The sequence below is a fragment of the Pleurodeles waltl genome, chromosome 1_2 (genome assembly GCF_031143425.1).
Source record: "Pleurodeles waltl isolate 20211129_DDA chromosome 1_2, aPleWal1.hap1.20221129, whole genome shotgun sequence".
NCBI classification, from domain to species: domain Eukaryota; kingdom Metazoa; phylum Chordata; class Amphibia; order Caudata; family Salamandridae; genus Pleurodeles; species Pleurodeles waltl.
In genome coordinates, this window is record NC_090437.1 from 961,396,137 (window position 1) to 961,418,653 (window position 22,517).

Here is a 22,517-nt window from a genome sequence, read left to right on the forward strand (position 1 = left end):
GAGCTCTTGCATTCGTTATCTGAAGAGAAACTCACAGGAGAGACCCGAAATAGCCCTCAGGAGAGGATTGGCTCCCTAACCAGGTAATAGCCGATCAGGAGGGGTCTCTGACATCACCTGCTGGTACTGGCCACTGAGAGCTCTCCATTGTGCCCTCACACATCTGCATTCAAGATGGCAGAGGTCTGGGACACACTGGAGGAGCTCTGGGCTACACCCCTGGGGTGGTGATGGACAGGGGAGTGGTCACTCCTTTCTCCTTTGTCCAGTTTCACACCAGAGCAGGGGCTGGGGGATCCCTGAACCGGTGTAGACTGGCTTATGCAAGGAGGGCACCATCTGTGCCCTTCAGAGCATTTCAAGAGGCTGTGGGAGGTTACTCCTCCCCAGCCCTTAACACCTATTTCCAAAGGGAGAGGGTGTAACAGCCTCTCTCAGAGGAAATTATTTGTTCTGCCTTCCTGGGACGGGGCTGCCCAGACCCCAGGAGGGCAGAAACCTATCTGAGGGTTGGCAGCAGCTGTAGCTGCAGCGAAAACCCCAGAGAGCTAGTTTGGCAGTACCCGGGGTCCATGCTGGAGCCCCGGGGATGCATGGGATTGGCACCCCAATACCAAATTTGGCTTGGGGGGACAATTTCATGATCTTAGACATGTTACATGGCCATGTTCGGAGTTACCATTGTGAAGCTACATATAGGTATTGACCTATATGTAGTTCACAAGTGTAATGGTGTCCCTGCACTCACAAAGTCCGGGGAAATTGCCCTGAACAATGTGGGGGCGTCTTGGCTAGTGCCAGGGTGCCCTCACACTTAGTAACTTTGCACCTAACCTTCACCAAGTGAGGGTTAGACATATAGGTGACTTATAAGTTACTTATGTGCAGTGTAAAATGGCTGTGAAATAACGTGAATGTTATTTCACTCAGGCTGCAGTGGCAGTCATGTGTAAGAATTGTCTGAGCTCCCTAAGGGTGGCAAAAGAAATGCAGCAGCCCATAGGGATCTCCTGGAACCCCAATACCCTGGGTGCCTAGGTACCGTATACTAGGGAATTATAAGGGTGTTCCAGTGTGCCAATCAGAATTGGTGAAAATGGTCACTAGCCTGCAGTGACAATTTTATAAGCAGAGAGAGCATAAACACTGAGGTTCTGGTTAGCAGAGCCTCAGTGATACAGTTAGGCACCACACAGGGAACACATACATGCCACAAACTATGAGCACTGGGGTCCTGGCTAGCAGAATCCCAGTGACACAGGCAAAAACAAACTGACACACAGGTAAAAATGGGGGTAACATGCCAGGCAAGATGGTACTTTCCTACAAGTACGTTTTACTAACCCTCCTGCCCCAAAATACAATGTCATGTGGGACGTTGACTCCATTCTTCGTCTACTTCTCTCATGTCCGGATAATGCTGATTTATCCTTGAAACATTTGTCTTCTAAATTGACTATGCTCCTGTGCTTAGTTTCTATCAAATGTGTTTCAGATGTTAAAGCTCTGGATGTTTCCTCCTTTCAATTTTCTGCTTTAGGTGTTTATTTCCAAGTGTTTAGAGGTACCAAGATAATTTGTCTTCTGTCCTTTATCCCTTTTTTCCTTCTCTACCTAAATTGTATGTAGGTAATTGTCTGAAAAGCCTCACAAACCTGTCTCTACCCCCACCTTGGCTCATTGGGTGAAATGGCTAATGTCCTTGGCTGGTGTCCCTACCCTCTTCTGGTGCCCACCTAGTAAGAGGAGCTACAGCTTCTCGTGCCTTTTGGGCAAGGGCTACTATACAGGATATCCTCAAATCTGCAGATTGGTCAAACGTTAGTATGTTTAGAACTTTTTATTGTAAACCTGTTGATCATCCATTGGACTCTGTTATTTCATTGCTGTGTAATAAAATTGAGATTTTCCCAGCCTTGGTGTCAATAAGGCTAGATTTTATTAAAGACACAGAGGTGAGTATTATCCCACCACATTTCTTTACCCTCCCTGTCCTTTTTCACAGTGGCAACGTCTTCAACCAATACCACCGCTTCTGGTTGATCGACTTCCGGTTGCTCCTGGCCTGGAATCTTTGCATGGAAATTCTTACTCTCCTGTTGGTTCCTCCCAGCTCTTCATGGATTTCTGCAAAGATTTCCTCTCTGCTATCATGACTCTATATGTGGTTTTGTGATTCCTCTCAGATTCTTCTTTCGACTGACTTTCACAAGAAAAGTGGACTTGGTGCTCTCAGTCACGATTGTTATGAGGGGGCTCGTCATGCGATTGGTCAGCCCCATTGTGATGTTGTTTTGTAGGTTTTTTTCCCCAGGGTTTCTGGGATTTGTAGTTCTTGGCTGCTATTTAATAAAGTAAGAAAGGTTGAAGCATAATACTCACCTCCAGGTATTTAATGAAATCTTGCATTTCTGACATCAAGACTAGGAAAATCTCAATTATCACATCGCTCGTCTCCTTTGTATTCCTGCACAGTTGTGAAATTTCTAGGTCTGATATGGGCAAAAAGGAGGGTTACTACTGCAGCAATGTGATTAGTTTTTTTTTTTATATAGTAATTGTCCTAATATGAATATCAATTTGTACTATTGGTACTATAACTTTTAAGGGGGTTCTTAGGGGTTCTTAGAAGAACGGAATCTGATAGCTGTAAACTAGTGTGCTGGAAATGTTGCTAAATGTGAATTTTAATGTTATGGTGTTTTAGTATGAGCTGTTATTTATTTATTTCTTTTATGGTATTCAGCTGAAATAAAGCTATCAGAACTAAACTACAGGGAACACAGTCAGCAAACATTGACAGTACAGAATTTCATAGACCATAACTCGGAGAGGAGATGATGACCAAACTTGAGTTGTGAAGAGGACTGATTCTTTTTCAGTTATATCCTCACTGGAGACATAGTAGGCACTTCAGGGAGGAGAGGGCATAGAGGGAGGAAGAGAGGTGGGAAACTGGGGGAGTGGGGAAGGAGTGCATGTGAGAACCAACAATAGTGCAGAGTATCTCCAATAGGTTGGTTGGGTGACCTCTCCCTAACCCACATGTCCTCTTGCTCTGTTGCCCAGCTTGGTGCACCTGGCTCCCCACCGAGGCAGGGTATTCAGTCAAGTGAGGCTGCAACACATGCCATGAAAGGACCCCAAGTGGCTTCAAAGATATGTGACTGGTCATTCAGCTTATATGTAGTCTTCTTGTGGCCCCCTATTCAGTACAATTCAAATAGCCATTCAGTAAGTGAGGGCAGGGTGTTAGGATTTGTTTGGATCTTCCAAATTTCTTCTACAGTCATCTTGCTCAAATCTGAGTCATATGTTCAAGAGCACCATAATATTAACATAAGCCCCCACTTTCATCAGTGTATCTTTTCACTCTTAGTCAGAGGACCTCATGCTGATCTTATTAGTGTAGCTTCATCTGGAGAAAAGAAAGCAACCTAAAACTCTGACCGGCCATGCAAGGTGACTGTGGAAATGTTAGAAAAGTTTCTCCAAACCCCTTTTTCTATTGTGTTTGTTTGCTTTTGTTACCCTAGATGCATCTGGTATGCCCAGATGTGGGTCCCAGCCTCACTATGCCACTGGATTCAAGCTAGCCTGGCTGATGAAGGGTGATACCCTGAAACCAGTCCCAGGATGCTTGTTTCTGGTCCAGGGAGGACCTGGCCTGGCAGTTCAGGCTGGACTGTTCCCATGGGAAACAGGGTCAAGACTGGTTTGCATATTTCTGGGTCCAAACTGGGGTGGCATGGTGATCAAATGAATTGATGGATTAAACCCAGATCCATGACAGGGGGTGAATGTTTGATTGGTTCTGCATTCCGTCCATCATCGTGTTTGTTTGCTTTTGTCGCCCTAGGTGCGCCAGGTATGCCCAGATGTGGGTCTCGGGCTCACTATGCAACTGGATTCCAGCTAGCCTGGCTGATGGAGGGTGATACCCTGAAACAGGTCCCAGGATGCTTGTTTCCAGTCCAGGGAGGATCTGGCCTAGCAGTTCGGGCTGAACTGTTCCCATGGGGAGCAGGGTCAAGACTGATTTGCATATGGCTGGGTCCAAAGTGGGGTGGCATGGTGTGCAAAGGAAATGCTAGAATAAACCCAGATCTCTGACACTGGGGGTGATTGTTTGATTGGTTACGCATTCCGTCCATCATTGTGTTTGTTTGCTTTTGTCGTCCTAGGTGTGTTGGGTTTGCCCAGACGTGGGTCTCGGGCTCACTGTGCCACTGGATTCAAGCTAGCCTGGCTGATGAAGGGTGATAGCCTGAAACCAGTCCCAGGATGCTTGTTTCAGGTCCAGGGAGGACCTGGCCTGGCAGTTCGGGCTGGACTGTTCCCATGGGGAACAGGGTCAAGACTGATTTGCATATGGCTGGATCCAAACTTGGGTGGCATAATGAGCAAAAGAATTGATGGATTAAACCCAGATCTGTGACTGGGATTGAGTGTTTGATTGGTTCCTCATTCCGTCCATTAATGTGTTTGTTTGCTTTTGTTGCCCTAGGTGCACTGGTATGCCCAGACGTGGGTCCCGGACTCACTTTGCCACTAGATTCAAACTAGCGTATCTGATGAAGGGTGATACCCAGAACCCCACCCTAGGATGGTTGTTTCCAGCCCAGGGAGGACCTGGCCTGGCAGTTTGGGCTGAACTGTTCCCATGAAGAATAAGGTCAAGACTGATTTGCATAGGGCTGGGTCCAAACTGGGGTGGCATCGTGAGCAAAAGAACTGATAGATTAAACCCAGATCTGTGACTGGTGGTGAATGTTTGATTGGTTCTGTATTCCGTCCATCACTGTGTTTGTTTGCTTCTTTCTATCTTTTTCTTTCTTGTAATTTATCTTAAATTAGCAGTGTTTGATCAAAATTTTGAGAAAGAAGTAGAACAGTGAGAATGAGACAACCCATCTTTAACTTCTTAATTTTCTCTCACAGCCCTCATTGAAATAGACTTTACACAAGTAGTTTCAGCTGCCAATTGACAATAATGAGTCACATAAGTCAAAACATCCATTCCAGTTTGCTGACTATCATACTTGGCTTTGTCACCAGAATATTCAAAATCTTCTTAGAAGCTAGGAAAGATGCATCATATGCTTCCCAGCAAGCATCTGAATTAATTACTAGAAGGGTAGCCAATGCCAATTCAGGTCCAGGAAGGCAAGTAAGAAGATAACCCACGTTTATGTGATCTTACTCAAATAGTTCAGGACGCAAGGTATAATGCCTTTCCTTTAGATGATCAAGAAATTCTCTGAACTTCATGTGATCCCATAGAAATGTGAGGCACTGGAACAAACTACTAGGATGTCAGTAGACTTAAATACCAAGTACTGTTTTGGTGAAAAATGTTCATGGCATAAATGGAACTGCTAGGTCATGGCCAGGATCCATTGTATAACCAATCTGTAGAGTGGTCATTGTCAAAATCTATCAAGAATAGGATATTATGATGATCTCTTCAGTTTTTACCTGACTGCCAAGGAAAGGTAACTCTTAACAGTAGCCATGGTGTTATCATGCACAGTGCAACACATATGAAAGGTGTTAGGCATCTCCTTAAGAGGATCCCAGATAGTAGGAAAAAATCATAAAGATATTGAAGCTTGTTGTCAATCTGATAACGCTTGAAGATGAGATGGAGATTTTTATTGCAGAGATAGGCCAGGCACCAAACTCCCACTTATATTAGGAAGAGAGAAGAGCCCTGCCAAAGAACCTGGAAGGATCCTGATGGGATCCAGGTGCATGCACATAGCAAGAGTCAGGGATAAAATTAGAGACGAATTTGGCAATGAAGGCAACATATTTTCCTTTCAAGATTGTTTCTCATTCATATGATTCAAGCAGATTCTGAAATCACAAGAAAGACTCATGCTTCATCTTGGATTGAGAGTTTACTAAACGGTCTCTCTGGAAAATCCATGATCTTGGCAAGTGTAGTTTATAGGGTTGAGCATGCCTCTTCCTTCAGAATCACGGTGTGGCTAACTATGTAAAGCTAAAGAAGATAAAATATTAAATTTGTTTCTGCTGCTGGATTGTGCACCTCCACTACTGTCAGGGTCTGCCACTGATCCCGAAATCCGTCTGGGTGATTGCGTTCAAAGAACCATGTCCAGTAACATGCAACCTGAGTGCAACAGTATATGCACAGTCTTCCTTTAGCTGTTGACAGCCTCTGATGACAGTTCAGACAGTGATTAACAAAACTGATATAAGCATGTACTCTTGATAATGGCATATATATATTGGTCCATGTATGGCATAATGGCATATATGTGGAATAAATGTACCTCCAGTTAGTGTAGTTATTCAAATATTTTTTCTTACAATTAAGTTGTTGAGACAGAGAATGGACCTTGTTTAAGGGCATAATTTAGTGTTTGTGGATGGAGTAGTGTCCATTGGGATGGCAGGGGACATTATATCCACCATACCTAAGGTACTCCACCAAATTTAGAGATCAGTCCAACAATCATATGTGTACATTGAAAGGGGTTGCTGTCTCTGAGTGTACTTTCAATGTACTAACCATTTGGTTGATGGTCGCTGTTGATTTTGACAGCGGTCTACCAAACTTCTACAAAGATGTTGTTTTTCAGAAAGAAACTCCCAAAGTGGGATTTCGTTAGTGAAAAACAAAAACCTAATGACACCTACACCCTTTCTGAATACTCCCAGGGAGTGGGAGTGTCTTTCTTGTTTTTTTGTTTTTGTTGTTGTCCCTCACCACCAGGCTTTTCCTAGCAATAATGGACATGAAAAACACAACATTACACCATCTACCTCAAGTAGGATGGGCAGTGTAATGTCCTTCATCTGTCAGCTTCTTCTCTGTCAGCCCATCAAAGGAGATATTCCTTTGACAGAACCAACGAGGTCTCCATTGATGCAATACTTACGGTCTCTCCATCATTAAATAAGGGTAACAGACCAAGGCCTTGGCGGTCAGGGTACTCCGTTATGTTTTCGATAGAGTACCGTGACTGCTGGACCCCCTAAATATGGCCCTAAGTCTCTTGCTACTGTCTACCAGACAATTCATCAAGTTTCCCCAGATTTTATAACAGTCAAATTTGCTTTTTTTATATCACAACATATATTCTACTAGTTAATTGTGCTGCAAACCCTAAGGCTGTATTTGTTGCAGTAACTAAGGCCTAGAATATTATATAACATAATATACCATAACATAACACAACACAACATAACATAACATAACATAACATAACATAACATATAACATAATACAACATATAACATATAACATAATATAACATATAGCATAATATAACTTAACAGAAAATAACATAGCATATAACAAACCATAACATAATATATAACATAACATATGACATGGCTAATGGGTGCTGCAAAACCCTAAGACTGTATTTGTTGCTGTAACTAAGGCCTAGAATAAACTTTCATTGCGTTTTGTGCGCTCACCTACAGCTTTTTCACAGAAAACTGTTTTCTGATTGGTAATTGGGTCCTAGTAGCAGTTCTATGGTTTTTGCCTGTCCTGTTGCTTAAGGAACTGTATTGTTTGAACTATGGCAGCAAGAAACTATGGGAAATGCTGTGCTGTACAAAAATAAGTAACATAACATAACATAACATGGCATGACATGAAATAACATAACATATTACATAAAATAGCATATAATATATAACATTATATACCATGTGACATAACATAAAATAACATAACATATATCATACCATAACACAACATAAACCAGAACGTATTCCATAACATATAAATAAATGTATGCATGATATAACACACACTGCTATATATGTGCTACTCCCCAACAGTTGTTGTATTCTCCCTAATTTTCATCCCAATCCATATTGGATACATTTGAATTTTGAATTTTCATAGAAGCTGTTTTAACATAAATTTCATCCATCCTACACACATCCTGAAATAACAGGAAGATTAGCATACTTTTCCGTGGCTTCCTTACTATTTATGGCAAATCGGAGAATATGTTTGGTGCCCGGATGTATGTGGAAGGCTAAGGGTTGGTGAGCCTGCCACTTCCCTTTTATGACCTATTTTTAGTTAAATAATTCGAATACGACAGCTCCTTTTCTCGCTCGGACCATCACTCAGAGTGGGGGTCATGCACTTTTCCTGGGCACATGCACTTGTGCGCATGTGCCATATGTCAGAGATTTTGCTGGGCACGGTTGCTTTCAGCCTGGGTCCTCTGTGGGCTGTCAGGCTATAGGGCCTCTATGTGACGTGGGACACTCTTGCTAATTGCACACATCAGGGCGCTTTATGCTTCACACTGTGCTTCCAGAGGCTGTGTTTCAATCAGCAAGGGTGCACCTTTCTAAACACATCACAGAATGGGGTGGGATTCAACAATCCTTACAGACCCCACCCCACCCTGTGTCGAGATGCCATAGTGCAATGTTCACAGGAGGCTGTCTCAATGTCTCAATGCCTTGGCGCCAGGAGAGGGGACAAGAGTGAAGATAAGTGTGCATGTGACATGGTACACTATGCAGGCTTCAGCTAAAGGGAACCGATGTGTAGTACATGGATAGGCTTCCTACAAGTGTATGTTGCAGTGTGCAGCTTCTTAACACTCAGCACACACATTGGCACTGGCACCAGGGATGTTTAGCGTGGGTGCAGTTTGAGTGTCATAAAAAAATGAGTTATCACATCAGAGGCCACTTTCCAGCACATTAAAATTGGTATTGCTATTTTGACCTCCCTTTCCTTCTCACGCAAAGCAGCCTTTTATGGAAAGAGTGACCTGCAGGATGAAGCACACAAAGGATTTGATGTGCGGACTTTGCCTGACTGGCATCTCCCCAGATAATGAGCCAAGAAAGCCCGCACTGACATTGTGGGTCATTTCTTTGCTTGCGAAGCACAAATGCTTTCACTTCACTATTACATCTCTCCTCCGGTGACCTTCAGGATGATTGTGGCTGCTTTCCGACTTTCCAACCAATAGGAATGGCTTTAAGGTAATCTTGTATGGTAATGTAAGGCATTACAAACAGCATGGGAATGGATACATATGTGTGTGGAAGCAAAGGACTGTAGAATAATATTGGATTAGCTCAAAAGGGCATTTGACAGTTGCTCTCTCAAGCCAGACCTAAAAGTCCATGTTAGTTAGGGCCATATGTACGAACACATTTTCCCATAGACACAAAATGGGTAAAACCCTTTGCTACATCTGGCCCTAAGACTGCTCTCCTCCTCTCTGTGCTGCCGCTAGAGAAAAACACCTTCAATTTTTTGGTTGTCATGTGTGTGCCCCTACAAGTTCAAGCTCAGGCAGCTGCATAAATAAACAAAATGATCGCTGTTGTTTAGAGGGCAAGCACTTTTTGTGTAAGCAAACAACTTCTGCTCAATCAAAGCAAGTACTCTTAGCTTTGATTGAGCTGCCGGCGCAAAATCTCCTTCTTGGTCATTCTCATATAATTGGCGACAGACAGCTGCATGGTCAAGATAGGCCATAAAAAGAAGCAAGACTGCACTAGAGTGTATTGCGTATTGTAATTGTGTGCTACTTCATGCCAATTACGTTTTATGGCAGTGCCAATTATTTTGCGGCAAGAAAAAATAATTGCAGTTATCTTGCTTGAATTTTGTATATGTTGTCAAATACCTGTACTAATTATTCTGTTGCAGTGAAAGTGCTGTGCTGAAAGTTAAGCAATTTTGCATACCCATAGAATATGTAACATGGTGCGAAACAGCACATGTACGCACACATTCCTCAGACGTAATCAACTTTACTATAATCATTCACTTTAGTTTACAGTAATGTTTTTATGCAAGTCTGACTCGTGTCTGGTAAAGGTTTTGAGTTTGCTCCTATTTATCATGAATTAAATTCCACTGTGTTCTTGTTTTGTAAGCAGGTTTAAAGTGGCATTATATATTCCTTATACAGTATGAGTCATTGACAGGTTAAGGGCTTGATGTTTCAGAATTGCAGTTAGTGAAGGTTTGTGTTTGTGTGTTTGACGTTTTCCGGATCTAGTACACCACAATTTTTGTTTGTTTTCTGTCAGTCAAGCAAGGAACATTTTTTTTAATGTTGCTTGAATCATGCCCAATCAATGTGTCATAAAATATAACCTACAATTAAATGTTTCGTGCTTAAGACAGAAATAATGGCCCGTAAAATCAAATGTCAACAAAGAGTAGACTCAGTTTAACGCTTATTTTTTCACTTTACAACTATGGAAGTTGCTATATACAGATCTGTGTGACTTTCTCCTAACTTTGATCTGTTGCATGAAATGTATTCCTTGACTACACACATCTTGGCTGTGCTCCTATCTAACTTAGACAATTGTAATAAGATTACAAATGGGTTAATTTAGATCAGGTTAGTAGAACAAAAAAGGGTAATAGAATGTATACGCCCCATTTCTACATTAATGACTTTTTACAGTCGAACGAAAATTGCTGACAGTTACTACAGCTTTTCACCAGTAGTAAAAGCAAATTAGAACAATTAAAGCAGGTGGAAATACCGGTTGCACGTTTTTCCTCACTATTAGTGCTGATGTATAATTTTTGTACTAAATGTTGGAAAACTATATCTATTGTGTCCCCAGAGGAGGCACTGGCCTTAGAAGGGAATCTCAGGATTGAGTAGGACCAGAGTGAAATCCAAGAGTAGAACAGGTGGATACTAGGGCTATCCTGGGCTTGGGCTGGTGATATCTTGGGGCATTCTTATCTTTAAACCTTCCCTGAGGCTGATGTGGCTCAAAATCTGTTACATCAGCAAAAATAACTCACTGCAGAGGCAGTGGCATGGTCATCCGGTTCCGCTGCACCAGATGAGAAAGTGGGGCTTAGCATGTAGGTAGAATTTTCTGATTTGCTCGGTAACATGGGCTGGCTCCTGGCCATGTTAGTCCTGAACAGTTCTGCTAGCGGTAGGCTGCTCTAGGTCAGATGGATTATGTCTGACTGAGAGTTTATAGGCAGGAGTACAGTGGTGTAGAGAGATGCTAAAAGGGTAAAAGTTAGGATGTCACACATTCAGTCTCTCTCTTCTTGAGCCTGTCACAAGGACAGCACCATTTTCCTGTGATGCTGGGTGTGGTTAGGGTTTTGTTCCTTCATAACAAATATGTCCCTCTTCCCAGCTTGTGCTGTCAGGATTTCTCTATGCAAGATGGTATCCGACCATGTTCCTGTGAAGTTGTTTCCTGTTCTACTCAAAAGTAAAAGAGCTTGTATCCGGGAAAGTTTTTCAACGCCCACTTTAGATACTTTTTTCCCTGTTTTTTCTTCAGCTATTTTCTTCCTGTTGGATTCTTTAGCCTTTAACATAATGCGAGACAAGAGGGTCCCAAACATTCTAGAACCACAATCTAATTTTTAGAATGATAAAATTACTCAACCCACCAAGCTCTAATGGACATGACACTGGCAATTTTTTTAATTTAACTAAGGCATAAAGTGGTAACACATTCATTTATAGCCAGCACATTTTCTATTGAAATGACCACTAAAGTTGCACAGACATAGGCCCTCATTCTGACCTTGGCGGGCGGCGGAGGCCGCCCGCCAAAGTCCCGCCGTCAGGTTACCGTTCCGCGGTCGAAAGACCGCGGCGGTAATTCTGACTTTCCCGCTGGGCTGGCGGGCGGTCGCCTTCAGGCCGCCCGCCAGCCCAGCGGGAAAGAGGCTTCCACGATGAAGCCGGCTCTGAATCGAGCCGGCGGAGTGGAAGCTGTGCGACGGGTGCAGTTGCACCCGTCGCGTATTTCACTGTCTGCGCAGCAGACAGTGAAATACATTTAGGGGCCCTCTTACGGGGGCCCCTGCAATGCCCATGCCAGTGGCATGGGCACTGCAGGGGCCCCCAGGGGCCCCGCGACCCCCCCCTACCGCCATCCGGATCCCGGCGGTCGGACCGCCGGGATCTGGATGGCGGTAGGGGGGGTCGGAATCCCCTCGGCGGCGCAGCAAGCTGCGCCGCCTTGGAGGATTCAATGGGGCGGCGGTACACTGGCGGGAGCCCGCCAGTGTTGCCGGTCCGACCGCGGCTTTACCGCCGCGGTCGGAATCCCCATTGGAGCACCGCCGGCCTGTCGGCGGTGCTCCCGCGGTCCTCCGCCCTGGCGGTCTTTGACCGCCAGGGTCAGAATGACCGCCATACTGTTTTTCTGATAAAACTATATTACACGCAAATCATAATGTGTGGAAATCGGGTATCAGATAATATTTATCATTTATGCATCACCAAGTGAAGTGTCTTGGTTTGTTCTGATCCTATGAAAATCTTTTTTTTAATCACTCTTCAGAATTACAAAAACATTGTGATAATTTCTGGTTTCCTGACTTCTGAATGTGTTAAGTTTATTTACAGGTATTTACCTTTTATTGTGTGCTACAAAAAATTACCTTCTACAGCCTTTCCTTTCACACTTACTGTGCGCTAGCAAGATTTTTACTTCATTCTCTTTACTTTTCTTTCTCTGACAGCAAAGTCAAGCGAGCTTGTAAATACAAATCCCCATGTTAAAAAAAACATATGCAGCAATTTGTCAGAAGAAATAGCCTAACTTTTGACCTCGGTCTTTGAAGTGCAACAAAAGTGAAAAAGATAAATACAGAATTTAAAGGCATCTTTATTTATTGGTTGACTTTCACTACATACGAAAAATTTGCTTGTGATCCACCAGTGAGCCTTGACCCACAGTTTGGAAAATGCAGTGCTAAACTCTTTTTCTACTGTGTCTCATTTTTTTAACCGTATTTTATTGTGATTGTAAATTTTATTTGCAAATATACAGTCTTCAAAGTAGTCTCGATCATTCAGTTTACAAACAAGTCATATGGCTACAATGATGCTCAAGTCAATGTTCATATACTATTAGAATTAACTTAGAACAGCACATTAACTTCCCACCCATTATCCCACCCCTATTCCCTCCCTTAGTGAGCTCTATGGTGTGTTTAAGGTTTCTTGGGTTCTGTGCATGGCAAAACAATCTAAGGACAGAATCATTTCTGGGTTACGGCCTTAAAGGCCTCAAGCAAAATTTCCCACCCCTCCGCCACTTCTGGGGATCTGATACCACGCCTGGCTTCTCGGTGTAGAATAGTCCCTTTGCTATTTGCCCATTTAGATAACTCAGTTTTCCGGTGGGACGCTCTGGGCCCACTTAGGTTTTTTCAAGATGCCCCGATTTCTCGTATAGCCCAAGAAAGAGCCAGGTCCTGGAACCTATCGGAGACTTTAGTCTTACCATGGTGTGGAAGCCAGTGTAAGAGACAGTGGCCCTCATTCTGACCTTGGCGGTCGGCGGAGAGGCGGCGGTCGGACCGCGAACAGACCGGCGGTATTAAAAATGGCATTCTGACCCTGGCGGGAACCGCCAACACAGCCCGCCAACTTAACACTCCGACCGCCACAGCGGTACAAACAAACAGCGCGGCGGTTCCCGCCAACAGCCCGGCGGCAGACAAAGTACCGCCCACCCTATTACGACCCACCAATCTGCCACCTTTTCCGGGGCGGGAGCACCGCCGATAAGAACACGGCGGAAACAGACTACGAACGGGAAAACGCTCACCTCTACGCACTCCACGCGAGATTCCGGCAGTATGGAGCCAGAGTTACAGGTCATCCCCGCACTCCTATTCCTCCTCATATACCAGGAGCACGCCCGGCGGCGCGGAAGACATCGGTGAGTACTGCACCTACGACACAGGGGAGGGAAAAGATTACCGGCACACACCCACCCACCCACACCCACTACAACACACACATCAATGCATTCCCACAGATCACTGTCACAACCCACAAACCACCCCCCTCCGAAATAATGCAAAGACCAAAAGAAGAGATCATAAACGGGCAGATATATTGAAATATGGACACCAGTAATCCAAATAAATAAATAAACTATGTACAAAATATGTACAGCTACTAAATGTAGTCCAACCACTGTCCGTGGATCACAGGGGTCCTGTGCAAAGGGGCAAGGCCCAGTCCCACGACAAGAACTCCACGGAGAGAACACTGCAGGGGCATCAGAACGAAAATAGGACAGGCACCTCAGGGGGAAGGGAAGGGGGGGCACCTCAGCCACTTGAGTACACGACGCCAGATCCACGAGGGGACTCCATGACCACTGGCCCATCCTGGGGAGAGCAAAGCCACAGTCCAAACAGTCTATACAGTGGGTGGCCTGCCCACTGGGCCATCCTGGGGAGTGCAAAGCCACAGTCCATACAGTCCATACAGTGGGTGGCCTGCCCACTGGGCCATCCTGGGGAGAGCAAAGCCACAGTCCATACAGTCCATACAGTGGGTGGCCTGCCCACTGGGCCATCCTGGGGAGAGCAAAGCCACAGTCCATACAGTCCATACAGTGGGTGGCCTGCCCACTGGGCCATCCTGGGGAGAGCAAAGCCACAGTCCATACAGTCCATACAGTGGGTGGCCTGCCCACTGGGCCATCCTGGGGAGTGCAAAGCCACAGTCCATACAGTGGGTGGCCTGCCCACTGGGCCATCCTGGGGAGTGCAAAGCCACAGTCCATACAGTCCATACAGTGGGTGGCCTGCCCACTGGGCCATCCTGGGGAGAGCAAAGCCACAGTCCATACAGTCCATACAGTGGGTGGCCTGCCCACTGGGCCATCCTGGGGAGAGCAAAGCCACAGTCCATACAGTCCATACAGTGGGTGGCCTGCCCACTGGGCCATCCTGGGGAGAGCAAAGCCACAGTCCATACAGTCCATACAGTGGGTGGCCTGCCCACTGGGCCATCCTGGGGAGAGCAAAGCCACAGTCCATACAGTCCATAACAGACCCCACTGCCACTGGAGGAGGCAAGTTGGCCAGAGGACATCCTGCAGCCCTGCCCGAGATAGATCCTGCCCTGCCACGTCTGCCAAAGGGCCAGCGGTTCTTGCCCTGAAGGGCCCAGTTCAGCGGTTCTTGAGACGGCGGGGCCCAGTTCAGCGGTTCTTGCCTTGAAGGGCCCAGTTCAGCGGTTCTTGCCTTGAAGGGCCCAGTTCAGCGGTTCTTGAGACGGCGGGGCCCAGTTCAGCGGTTCTTGCCTTGAAGGGCCCAGTTCAGCGGTTCTTGAGACGGCGGGGCCCAGTTCAGCGGTTCTTGAGACGGCGGGGCCCAGTTCAGCGGTTCTTGCCTTGAAGGGCCCAGTTCAGCGGTTCTTGCCTTGAAGGGCCCAGTTCAGCGGTTCTTGCCTTGAAGGGCCCAGTTCAGCGGTTCTTGCCTTGAAGGGCCCAGTTCAGCGGTTCTTGAGACGGCGGGGCCCAGTTCAGCGGTTCTTGCCTTGAAGGGCCCAGTTCAGCGGTTCTTGCCTTGAAGGGCCCAGTTCAGCGGTTCTGGAGACGGCGGGGCCCAGTTCAGCGGTTCTTGCCTTGAAGGGCCCAGTTCAGCGGTTCTTGCCTTGAAGGGCCCAGTTCAGCGGTTCTTGAGACGGCGGGGCCCAGTTCAGCGGTTCTTGCCTTGAAGGGCCCAGTTCAGCGGTTCTGGAGACGGCGGGGCCCAGTTCAGCGGTTCTTGCCTTGAAGGGCCCAGTTCAGCGGTTCTTGCCTTGAAGGGCCCAGTTCAGCGGTTCTTGAGACGGCGGGGCCCAGTTCAGCGGTTCTTGAGACGGCGGGGCCCAGTTCAGCGGTTCTTGCCTTGAAGGGCCCAGTTCAGCGGTTCTTGCCTTGAAGGGCCCAGTTCAGCGGTTCTTGAGACGGCGGGGCCCAGTTCAGCGGTTCTTGAGACGGCGGGGCCCAGTTCAGCGGTTCTTGAGACGGCGGGGCCCAGTTCAGCGGTTCTTGCCTTGAAGGGCCCAGTTCAGCGGTTCTTGCCTTGAAGGGCCCAGTTCAGCGGTTCTGGAGACGGCGGGGCCCAGTTCAGCGGTTCTTGCCTTGAAGGGCCCAGTTCAGCGGTTCTTGCCTTGAAGGGCCCAGTTCAGCGGTTCTTGAGACGGCGGGGCCCAGTTCAGCGGTTCTTGCCTTGAAGGGCCCAGTTCAGCGGTTCTTGCCTTGAAGGGCCCAGTTCAGCGGTTCTTGCCTTGAAGGGCCCACTTCAGCGGTTCTTGAGACGGCGGGGCCCAGTTCAGCGGTTCTTGAGACGGCGGGGCCCAGTTCAGCGGTTCTTGCCTTGAAGGGCCCAGTTCAGCGGTTCTTGCCTTGAAGGGCCCAGTTCAGCGGTTCTTGAGACGGCGGACGGTCTATGGCCAACTGCTAAATGCCTGGTGGTGCCCTCCTGGGCAGCGGGGATGGTGCTCCTTCACTGCCCACCTGGGCTGTGGGTGGTGGGGCCCTCCTGGCCAGCTGGGCTGGGTCCTCCCTGGGCAGCGGCTATGGGGCTGGTGGGCTCTCCCGGGGCAGCTGTGCCGGTTCCTCCCGGGGCAGCGGCTATGGGGGTTGTGGGCTCCTCCTGGGCAGCAGGCCTGCTGCCTGACCTCTCCAACTTGCTGCCCTTGCCCTCCTTAGTCGTCGGCCTGTGGCCCTTTCCTCCCTTTGGAGCTGTGGCAGGTGACTGTCTCTGGGTGGTGTCCGGGGGGGATGTAGAAGGCGGGCTCCTGCGGCGCCCCTTCCGCCTTCTGCTCCTCTTCCCAGGGGGTGGGCTGGCTGTCCCCTTGCTGCTGGGCGAAGATCCAGACATGCGGGCTGGCGGGCTCCAATACCCCTGCACCCTTGTCAAGGGGGCTGCAGGGCTGGTGGTGGCTGAGGTGCTCTTCTTACCCCGACGAGAAGGAGGGGGGGGCTCAGGGTCAGGAAAGAAGTTAGTAGTGGCGAGGAAGAGCTTCTTGGGACAATGGAGAGTGGTAGGTACAGTGGGAATGGGAGTGGAGGGAGAGGATGTGGTTGTAGGTGAGTCACGTTTGCTGTCTTTGGGTGCAGGTGCAGGAGGGATAGGCTGTCGTGAGGTGGATGGCTGTTGGGTGGGTGGGTGGCTGCGTTTGTGTGGTGTGGAAGAGGGGGTGACAGACACAGTGGGAGAGGACACAGGGGACGTGTAAATGGCAGTGGGGATGGTGACTGCACGTGTGCGGACTGGAGTGGAGGGTGTGCTGGTGATGGAAACACTGGCTGATGGTGAGGTGAATGGAGGTGTGAGTGTAGACGTCACAGGGAGGGAGGAGGGAGACGAGGAGGTGGGGGTCACAGAGGTGGTAGTGACTGTTGGCATGTCTGCATCGGAATGTTGCGTGTGTGAATGTCTGGGTGATCTGTGGTGCTTATGTTTGGATGAGCTTCTCTTGGGTGTTGAGGTGTGTGCAGGCTGGTCTGATGGTGTGGGTGGGACAGGCAGAGGAACAGGAGACTGGGAGGAGGGAGTTAGTAGAGGCAGGCAGGAGACAGGGACAATGGCTGCCGTCAGTGCTGAGGCCAGAGCCTGGAACGATCGCTGATGGGCAGCCTGACCCGAATGAATGCCCTCCAGGTACGCATTGCTGCGATGAACCTCCCTCTCCACCCCCTGGATGGCATTCAAAAGGGTAGTCTGCCCAACAATGAGCGTTCGGAGGAGGTCAATGACCTCCTCACTGAGGGCAGCGGGGGTAACAGGGGCAGGGCCTGAGGTGCCTGGGGCGAAGGAGATGCCCGGCTTCCTGGCAGAGCGGGCACGGGGCGAACGCGGAGGGGCTGCTGGGAGGGCGGAGATGGTGCGCTGGGTGGCGGCTGTACCTGTAATGGCGGGGGGCACGGATGGTGCCACCCCCGCAAGGGAGCCCCCTTCCGAGGACGTGTCCGTGTCGCTGCAGGCTCCAGTCGTCCCCGTCGTGGAGCTCCCCTCGCCCTCCGTCTCACTGGTCCAGTCTGACTCTGTGGCATGGCCCTCCTGGGCCATGTGAGATGCAGCTCCCTCCTGCCCCGATGCCACTTCTCCTCCGCCTGATGATGCTGATGCACACAAGCACAGAAAGACAAACAAAAAGGGTGGGGGAGAGAGAAATAAAGGGATATTGAGTACATGGATCTCCGGTACAGTTAGCGGACATGACAGACACAGATGCCCCCTGCACTAAGTTGCGCACTTGGGGTCCGCTACGCATTCCGTGGAACATGCCCTACACGCCTAGAGTTGTCAACTGCACCCATGGATGACACGGCCCAGGGATGGCTGTACTGACACACTACTGAGGGTGGTGGCTGGGGACACAGGGGCTTACGGGGGTGCCCAGCCTACAGATATCACCCTGGCCTAGGGGGACCCACAGCCCTCCTCCCCCACCCAGACACCTCCACTGCACCACAACAGAGTAGATGATGCTTGTACTCACCCCCTTGTGTCTGCTGTGCTGCCCTCACGCGCCCATCCAAATCAGGGTAGGCCACCGCCAGGATCCGGAACATCAGGGGGCTCAGTTGACGGCAGGCACCCCGCCTACGTTGGGAGGCCATCCCCAGCAGAGACTCGGCGGTCTTCTTGGTCCCGCGGCGGATGTCCTCCCACCTCTTGCGGCAGTGGGTGCCCCGTCGATGGTGGACCCCCAGGCCCCGGACTTCCTTGGCGATGGCACGCCAAATACCGATCTTCTCATGGGCGCGGACCTATGTGACACGTACAGGGAGGGAGAAATACCACGTTCAAGTTACTCAGCATTTTCCTTTCCAGTGGCCCAACGCCCCCCATCCCCGCCAGGCCCCCCGCCAGGCCCCCCGCCATGCCCATCATGCCCCCCATCCCCGCCAGGCCCCCCACCAGGCCCCCCGCCATGCCCAACATGCACCCCATCCCCGCCAGGCCCCCCGCCAGGCCCCCCGCCATGCCCAACATGCACCCCATCCCCGCCAGGCCCCCCGCCAGGCCCCCCGCCATGCCCAACATGCACCCCATCCCCGCCAGGCCCCCCGCCAGCCCCAACATGCACCCCATCCCCGCCAGGCCCCCCGCCAGGCCCCCCGCCATGCCCAACATGCCCCCCATCCCCGCCAGGCCCCCCGCCAGGCCCCCCGCAAGCCCCAACATGCCCCCCATCCCCGCCAGGCCCCCGCCATGCCCCCCGCCATGCCCAACATGCACCCCATCCCCGCCAGGCCCCCCGCCAGCCCCAACATGCACCCCATCCCCGCCAGGCCCCCCGCCAGGCCCCCCGCCATGCCCAACATGCCCCCCATCCCCGCCAGGCCCCCCGCCAGGCCCCCCGCCAGCCCCAACATGCCCCCCATCCCCGCCAGGCCCCCCGCCAGGCCCCCCGCCATGCCCAACATGCACCCCATCCCCGCCAGGCCCCCCGCCAGCCCCAACATGCCCCCCATCCCCGCCAGGCCCCCAAGCCAGCCAGTGGCCCCAAATCCAGATAGAATTAAACTCACTTGTTGGTCTGGAGGACCGTAGAGTAGCGCATACTGGGGGAGGACCCCATCCACAAGTTTCTCCAACTCCTCTCCAGTGAAGGCAGGGGCCCTTTCCCCAGTCGCAGCAGCCATTGTCCCTTCCAGACCGAGGTCACAGCAACACTTGCAGTATAGGTCCTCTCCTGTGAAAGTTCAAGTCGCAAGTGGATAAGTAGATAGAAAATGGCGGTCACGTCCGCGGCGGTGCGTACCGCGGCGGTGTGTCCCGCCACCGCCGGCGCCCTTCGCCATTGGCTCCTGAAACCCATAGGCTTCAATGTTAACCAATGCGGCTTCGCGCCGCGGTCTTGGCCCGCCGCCCGCCGCGGTGTGCCACGCCAGCGCATTGACCTCACATCCCATTGTCACACTTCACAGGTCAGGCAGCCGCCATTTCCAGGGCCCACATGGCTCAATTTCAACTGCGTCACACAGGCCTAGGCCTTGCATAGCCACTCATACACGCCATTCACTGCATAGAGAATCGTATACTGTGCTAGCTGTGAGTACGTACCTGTGGGTTGCCTGACTGTGTGCTCCATGTTGTCCTTCCTAGGCACCGTCCGCTGGGTTGGGCGAGGAGACGGATGAATCCTCCCGTGTACCGACCGCTGGTGGACCTGTCGACAATGGAAGAACGCCACATTATCCTGACCTACCGTCTTAACCGTGCCACTATCCATGAACTGTGTGCCCGGCTGGAGCCCGACCTGATGTCCCCCATCCGCCAACCCACAGGGATTCCCCCTCTGGTGCAGGTCATGTCAGTACTCCATTTCTTGGCAAGTGGGTCATTTCAGACAACCGTGGGAATTGCTTCTGGGATGTCTCAGCCCATGTTTTCAAAGGTGTTATCCAGAGTGTTGTCTGCCCTGATGAAATCCGTGAGGAACTACATCATTTTCCCTGAGGTGGGCGAACTGGCTACAGTGAAGGGTGATTTCTACGCCCTTGGACATATTCCCAACGTAATTGGTGCCATTGATGGGACCCATGTGGCTTTGGTTCCCCCAAGAGACAGGGAGCAGGTGTACAGGAACAGAAAAAGTTACCATTCAATGAACATCCAGGTGGTGTGTTTGGCTGACCAGTACATCTCGCATGTAAATGCCAAATTCCCAGGGTCAGTGCATGACGCCTACATCCTCAGGAATAGCAGCATCCCTTACGTGATGGAACAGCTACAGAGACACCGTGTATGGCTAGTGGGGGACTCTGGGTACCCCAACCTGTCGTGGCTACTGACCCCAGTAAGGAATCCCCGGACCAGGGCAGAGGAACGGTACAATGAGGCCCATGGGCGTACTAGGAGGGTGATCGAACGCACCTTTGGCCTCCTAAAGGCCAGGTTTCGCTGCCTGCATATGACCGGTGGATCCCTAATGTACTCACCTAAGAAGGTGTGTCACATCATCGTGGCCTGCTGCATGCTTCACAACCTGGCTTTGCGCCGCCAGGTGCCTTTCCTGCAGGAGGATGGTCGAGACGGTGGTGTTGTGGCAGCGGTGGAACCTGAGGAGAGTGACGAGGAGGAAGACGACGGGGCTGAAACAGACAACAGGGACAGAATCATTGAACAGTACTTCCAATAGGACACAGGTAACATTTCAAAGATAATTTAGTAAAAGTTAACTACTCTGCAGCATCTCTGCTGCCTGTCTATTTGCCCCAGTGTATGATGACTGAGTTTTGGCTTTTCCCTCCCTATTTCAGATCTGGGGTCCCCACTACGAGTCCTGTGCTTCGTTTCCCCATGGACTACAGCTTTGTGGCAGCTGTTTGTTGACTTCACCATGTACAAGGACATATTTGCACTGTCATGTCAATTACAATCTATTGAAATCACAGCCAGACTCCTGATATTTTGGTGCAAAATAGGTGTTTATTGAAGTGCTCAAAATGGGATGGGTGGTTTCAAGTGGGTGGGGGCTATGGTGAAGGAATGTCCATGGCAGAGTCCAGAGTAACAGTCACACAGGTGCATTGTCCAGAGGCCTGTGGAGAGATGGAGCATGGGCAGTTCGAGGATGGACAGGGTGACAATGTGGGACAGTGGGATGACATCAGGTGGTATCCATTGCTGGCGGGGGTCTTGACATCCTACTCTGTCTTGCGAGATCTCAGGGCCCTCTTGCGGGGTGGTTCTTCTCCTGCAGGAGGTGGGGGTCTGGTGGGCTGCTGCTGTGCGGGGGCCTCCTGTCCACTAGCGCCGGCGGAGGTGGATGGCTGTTCTTGGTCCCGGCTAGTGGCAGGGGCCCTTGGGTGTTGTTCAGTGTCCGCCCTGCTGTTTACGAGGTCCTGCAGCAGCCCTACCATGGTAACCAGGGTGGTGTTGATGGCTCGGATGTCCTCCCTGTACCCCCGATAGTGTTCCTCCTGCAGCACCTGGATCTCCTGGAACCGGGCCAGTACCGTCGCCATCGTCTCCTGGGAGCGGTTGTATGCTCCCATGATGGTGGTGAGGACCTCGTGGAGAGTGGGTTCCCTGGGCCTCTCCTCCCCCCCCTGTCGCACAGCTGCCCGCCGAGTTGCCCTGTTTCCCTGGGCCTCTGCCCCCTGGCCGGTGTGCCCACTACCACTGCCCCCAGGTCCCTGTTGTTGTTGGGGTGGTGGGTTATCCTGGGTGCCCTGTAGTGGTAGACACACCGCAGATTGACGCGCCCTGGAGACAGAGGCATGGGCCCGCTGGGTGGGAGCTGTGCTGGTGTTCCCAGAGGGGTTAGGGTCTATAGTGGCCTGTGCCTGTGTGAGGGGAACCGACTGTCCAGAGGTCCCCGATGGTCCGGGCTGGTCATCGGTGTCCAGATCGACAGAGCTGCTGTCATCGCTGACGGCCTCTTGGGTGGGGGGTGTGGATAATTCTGGCCCCTCCGCCGCGGTGTGTTGACGGTCGGGTCCTGCAGGGGTATAGAGGTATGGTTATAGTTTCAATGTGTGGCATATGGGTGTATCTGTGGGTTCCCGTGTCCCCAAGTGCTGGCATTCGTGTGTGGGGGCTTTGGTGAGGGTGGCTTGTGGGGGGGATGTGTATATGCATTGGGCATGCTTTGGTGATGGGTGTCCATGCTTAGTGGACGCATGCAGGCCTAGGTTTTGGGATGTGTGGGTTGTGATGGTGAGACATTGGCGGGGAATAGGTGTGCTGGGGGTGGGGGTGAGGATGGTGGTGGGGGTGAGGA

General features: G+C 50.4%; 1 protein-coding gene across 1 annotated transcript in view; it reads left to right on the top strand.

Moving 5' to 3' along the window:
* The window catches only part of LOC138246379 (cyclic nucleotide-binding domain-containing protein 2-like), a 1,069,494-nt gene that overhangs the window by 134,749 nt on the left and 912,228 nt on the right, over nucleotides 1–22,517 (top strand). The window lies entirely within an intron of this gene.